This window comes from Ichthyophthirius multifiliis, assembly GCF_000220395.1.
Source record: "Ichthyophthirius multifiliis unplaced genomic scaffold scaff_1120509251398, whole genome shotgun sequence".
Lineage (NCBI taxonomy): Eukaryota > Ciliophora > Oligohymenophorea > Hymenostomatida > Ichthyophthirius > Ichthyophthirius multifiliis.
This window is the reverse complement of record NW_004085912.1, coordinates 69392-75391: the sequence shown is the minus strand read 5'-3', so window position 1 is coordinate 75391 and position 6000 is coordinate 69392. Positions and strand designations below refer to the sequence as shown.

The window sequence follows — 6000 nt, the reverse complement described above, 5'->3', positions numbered from 1 at the left end:
ATTCTTATCTGAATGAGGAGAACTTTATTCAACTTTTTAATAATTATAATAAAAATTTTATTAAAAAATAATACATTATTGTTTCATTTTAAAAAATGTTTTTTATTTTAAAATTATTTTTAATATTAAATTTATATAAATAAAAATTAAAATAATATAAATACGACAAAATAAAAACGATTAAAATAATATAAAAAAATAATAAAAATGTATGTTTTAGATAATTTATAAAAAAATAAAAATATAAAATTCAGATGGATATAAAATATTATTTAAAAGATTATGTAAAAATATATAAATATATATGTATATATAAATAATTATATGTATTTATAAATATTATATATGAATATATATATATAAAATTTATATATTTTTAATTTTATTATATAATATTAATATTTTTTAATAATATATGATTTATTATTTTATATTTTATAATTTTTTTATATTATTTTTTTTATTTAATTTTACATTTGTTATCATTAATGTCTTTTTATTCATTTTATTCTGTATTAAGTACACATTCACATAAAGATTTTAAAAATTCTTAGTTTTTATCATTATCTTTATAAAAAAGTACATAATAATAAGAGAACTAAGAAAAGAATACACATAATAAAGCCATTTAATTATTTTATTTAATAAAATGTATTTAATTATTTTTTAATTTTCTTTTTTTAGATTAATTATAAAAATTTAATTTTTCAGATAATCAACTTATAAAAGATTCAAATATTTTAAGTAATGTTTATTTTACAAAAAAATTATTTAAATTAGATTTTAATAATGATACCTTCGATTTAAATGAATTATTTAATTGTGAATAAATGGATTAATAAAATTTTATAAAATGGTAAAATAATTATTTTTAAATTAAAACAAAATAAAGATTATGAAATAAAATATTGAAAATAATTAAATTAAAATAGAAAATTTAATTTAAACAAAAAATTAAATTTTATAAATTAATTTTACATTATAAAATGAAAAAAAAGTCCATTTATCATAAATTTAAAAATTAATTTATGAAAGAGATTGGCTTCTTTAAGAAAATTATTAATTATTAAAAGATAAAATTAAGGAAAAAGAAATGAAAAATAACAAAGAAAAAGAGGAAATAGATAATGAAAATAATTATTAAAATGAGAAAATAATGAGAGAGAAATTAAAAGATTTAAAATAAAAAGTAATAGAAATATTAAATGTTGATGAAAATATCAAATAATATATATACATTATTTTAAAATAGAATAAATATTTATAGGAAATAAATTAAAACAATAAAAAAATTATAAATAATAAAAATTAAGAAATTTATTAATTATAAGAAAAATAGAAATATTAAAAAATGAAGAAAATAATAAAAAATGAATAATTATAAAAAAAAAAAAAGTTTAAAAAAAAATTATATAATATATTTATTAAATTTAATTAAAATTTAAAAAATTCATATATAAGATTATTAAATAAGAATAATTTTATGAATTCATTAAAGAATAAATAAGATAAATATTTTTATAATATAAAAAAAAAAGATTTAATAAATAATAAAAATATTTAAAAGAATTATTATTTAAAAATTTGTTAATATAATAAATAAATAAGTTATATTTATTAACTATAATATAATAAATGAAATATTAAAAAATATATAAAGAAATATTGAATAAATTAATAAATAAATATATATATATATATATATATATATATATATATATATATATATATATATTTATATTAATAAATTAAAACATATATTAATATTTTAATTTTTTTTTTAATTATTAATATATCTTTATTTATTATTTATAAGTATTATAATTATTTTTCTTTTAAGTATATATTTAATTATATTTTTTTTATTTTATTTTTTTCAATTATTTTTAATTATAAATAAAATATATTTTTCATTATAAAAATAAAAGAAATTTAAACATAAAAATTATGCATAAAATAAAACTAACATTTACTAACTCAATTTTAGAAAACATATATTAATAAAAATAGATAATTATATCGAAATAAATTCTTAGTTATTTAATTATAATACATATTCTATGTATATAAATACCTAAAATAATCATATCTTTTATACATAGATAAACTATATATACAGAAAATTATAAATAAATATTTTAGATATCATTTTTATTAATATTTATAATAATATATATATTCATATAAAAATAATAATAATTTTATAATATTTATTGTATGATAATATAATTAGGAACATGTACTATTAGTATTATATTATTATTAATTTCCTTAGAAGATAATAAAAAAATAGTCGAAAATTTGTTTTCTGAAGTTTTTTAAATTAGTTCTATTTAGATTTTATTTTAGACTATTTTAAGTTTAATTTCGACAAATTTAGTTTTTGCTTTTTTCTCACTTTTGATTGATTTTTTTACTATTTTTTTTTTATTGTTACTTATTTTTAAGGCTGGAGTTTGCTTATTTTCTTTTCATTTATTTTTGTTTAGCTATTTTTTGTACATTATTCACATTTTCTAAAGAGAGAGGCCTTTCTGTTTTCTCATAATGAGAAATAACTAAAAAATATAATCAGAAAAGGAACCAATTAAAGTATTTTTTTCCTTACTTATAATCAAAATTTGAATAATATTGATGTTTATTTAACAAATTAGGTTTGTGAGAGACTATATTTTAACTAAAATAATAAGGAAGGTTTTAAGGAATTTACTAGGACAGTTTTTATGTAAGCTTTGGATAAAGAAAACGAAGAAGAAGATGATATAGAAAATCATTATTTTTTAAATTTAAGGGCCAATTAATCTAATTTTTTTCTGATAAGAGAAATAAAATGGAAAATGTAATAATTAATTTAATAAATGAATAAAATAAAAGAACTGAGAATATAAATCCAAAAAAAAAAGCTTAACTTCTACATAATTTTTTAAATTTATTGGAATTTAAAAAGATGAAAAATCAAATAAAATGAAAGTATTTTATTTCAAAATTAATGTTTTCGTTAAAAATTCGGTTCTTAATTCTTGTATTCTATTTACTGAAATCGAAAAAAATAAATACTCATCTTATTATTAGTAAAAATATGATATTTAAAATAATAAAATATTTCATTATTTAGCTAAAATTAATCCTCTTTTGTAAAAAATTAATTCATCTAAACCAACTTTATATATTAAAGATACTGTTTGTTAGTTAAATTCAATTATAAATAACCTCTTTTTATATAATTTGATACTTAAAAATCAATATAAGCATTCAGAGATACTCAATAAGAATTTTTTGGGTTTTTTTGGACTCTTTGAGGTCCTTAATTGTATTTAAAATATGAATAAATAAGTCGAAATTTGTTTTGAATGTGATAAAAATGTGAAATGTTATTCTAATTTGAAAAGAGTGGTATAGATATTTCAAAACTTCGTGTACGAATTGATGGAAAATATGAATGCTATTAAAATTTGGGTAAAGATTTAAGTATTATATGGTGAAAATGAGCTAAGTAATATTTTAATGGTTTAATTATTTTTTGAATAAAATTAAAAAAATTAACTATGTCTAATAAAAAACAATAAAGAAGAAGGAGAAGAAGATGAAGAAAAATTAGTAAATACTAATGAAAAATATAAAATTAATAATGATAATTTATATAGATATTATAATAACAATTTATAAACTATAAAAGAATTTAATCCAGATAAAAATTTTGATTATTAAGATTTAAAATGCTTAAATTTGTAAATTAATAGTAAATTAGTGTCTAGTTTAGGTCCTACTAATGATATTTATTGTACTTTTCATAATTCTTTTTGCTTTTTTTTATATTAAAATGTTGATATTTTAAATTCTGAAAATTTCGAATTTATTAATAATAATTTCTAATAAATTTACCAAAAAGTGGCTAATAATTAAGAATTTGATTTTAATTTTGTAAATTTGGCAAATTAAAATATAGATTTTTAATAAAAAAAAATTCAATCGGAGAAATCATTATAGTATGAATAATAAAATGGGAAAATTATTATAGATTTTTATAGTAAATAAAATGAGATTGAATAAAGTTGTAATATAGATGAAATTAATTTTAGTTAAAATCATGAAAATTATAATTAAAGAATTGAATAAATTAAAGATTATAATAATTCAAGTATAATATAATCAATGTGATTTTATATTATTAAATAAAAATAAAAATTCGTTTGAAAATTTTTTTTGTTATATTAGATTTAGTTTATTATTTTTTAATAATTATTACATATTTATATTTTATTTTTTTTAAAAAAAAAATAATTTGTAAAGATTACTTTTATTAATAATTAAAATGGGAGAATATTATTGTAAAATAGGTAGAATAGACAGATACTATATTGATTTAAAAAATAAAAAAAAATATGAAATTTTAAAACTTTAATTAAAAAAAAGAAAAATTATTGATAAAAAATATAATATTATTATGAAAAATCAAAAATTAAAATATGTATAATTTTTTTATTTAAATAACTAATTTACATTATAGTATTAAATTAAATTAAAAATAAATTTATTTAAAATAAATTAAATTTTAAATTAAATTAAATTAAATTAAATATAATTAAATTTTTTCTTTAATATATTTATTATTATAAATAGTAAAAAACTTTAATGTTATTTATTAATTTAATTTTTTATAATAATTTAAAACTATTTTTAAAAATAAAACAAAAAATTCATAAAATAATTTATTACATGTCAATAAAATCGATTTTTTCGGATAAGTATTTTATTTTCTTTCAAATTTAAAATAAATATATAAAAAGTAATTTAGATTAATTATTAACTGATTCAATATAAGTATTTACATAAATTCGTTAGGATTTTAACCTTAAATTTCCTGAATATGAGCCTATAATATTGAATAAATATTTCATAAATTATTTGCGTTAATAATTTGAGATTTACTAAGATACAATAAATGATATTAAAGAAGAATTTTTAAAAGAAGGCGAAAGTCATTAATTAATGATTTAGTTTTTTACTAATTTATTAATAACTTAAAAGTTAATTTTTTTTAATTAAATAAGAAGCTTGTGTAATTTTTTAGAAAGTAATAGTAATATAGAAGAATATTAATTATTAAATAAAGAATAACTTATTTCCTTTTAAAAACAATCAAGGCATAAAATAAAAATAAAGGAAAAATCTATAGCTAATATTCCGGAATTTATCGAAAACAGAGAAATTGATCTTGACCCTTTTGTAAAAGATAATTAACAAATGAGTCAATAAGAATTTCTGGCAATTATATAGGAAAAAAGATCACTTTTGAGTACTAAAGATTCCAGAGCGGATAAATATATTTAATAAAATTTAAAATAAATAAATACTAAATAATAAATTGAAGAATAGTCTGAAATTCTATAAGAAATACAAGATAGTAAAAAAAAATTAATTAAAAAAAAACTAATTTTTATTTAAAAAAAATAAATAAAAGGAACTGAAAAAATTAAAAATTTAAATTAAAATGAAAGAAAAGTAGAAATAAAATAATTAATAAATGAAATTGCTAAAAATTTAGATAATAATACCAAATAAAGATTGAAAAAAGTCATAAAATCTATATTTTAAAACCTTAAAGTAGTTAAAAAAGAAACTGGTATTCAAACAAATATATAAGGAATTTAAGTAGATAAATTCGAAAGTATTATACTAGCAAACAATAGAAAATTTTACGATTTAGAAAAGGAAATTTAAGTTCTATAAGATTAAAATAGTCAAAAAGGATTGAAAATAAATGATTTAGAAAATAGAATTAAAAATATTTTAAAAGAATCAGAAAACTTAGGAGTTTCTGCTATTTATATAACTTAAATTGAATAATTAAATGAGAAATTGTAAAATGTTAATAAAAAAAATGAATAGATATAAAAAGAAAATGATGATTTATAGTTTTAATTAAGTTGTTAAGTATAATAAAATAATTAATAAAAAATAAATATGAATAATATCAAAAAAGAATTAAATGAAAAAATT

At 13.6% G+C, this 6000-nt stretch overlaps 16 annotated features.

Moving 5' to 3' along the window:
• Positions 1-74: 74 nt before the first annotated feature.
• Positions 75-135: a microsatellite.
• A 155-nt stretch (positions 136-290) lies between these two features.
• Positions 291-362: a microsatellite.
• Positions 294-345: a microsatellite.
• Positions 299-396: a microsatellite.
• Positions 323-374: a microsatellite.
• Positions 364-445: a microsatellite.
• Positions 366-415: a microsatellite.
• A 466-nt stretch (positions 446-911) lies between the features above and the next one.
• Positions 912-962: a microsatellite.
• A 310-nt stretch (positions 963-1272) lies between these two features.
• Positions 1273-1308: a microsatellite.
• A 29-nt stretch (positions 1309-1337) lies between these two features.
• Positions 1338-1389: a microsatellite.
• Positions 1390-1625: 236 nt separating this feature from the next.
• Positions 1626-1689: a microsatellite.
• Positions 1626-1728: a microsatellite.
• Positions 1686-1741: a microsatellite.
• A 2767-nt stretch (positions 1742-4508) lies between these two features.
• Positions 4509-4578: a microsatellite.
• Positions 4509-4589: a microsatellite.
• Positions 4590-5405: 816 nt separating this feature from the next.
• Positions 5406-5436: a microsatellite.
• Positions 5437-6000: the final 564 nt, after the last annotated feature.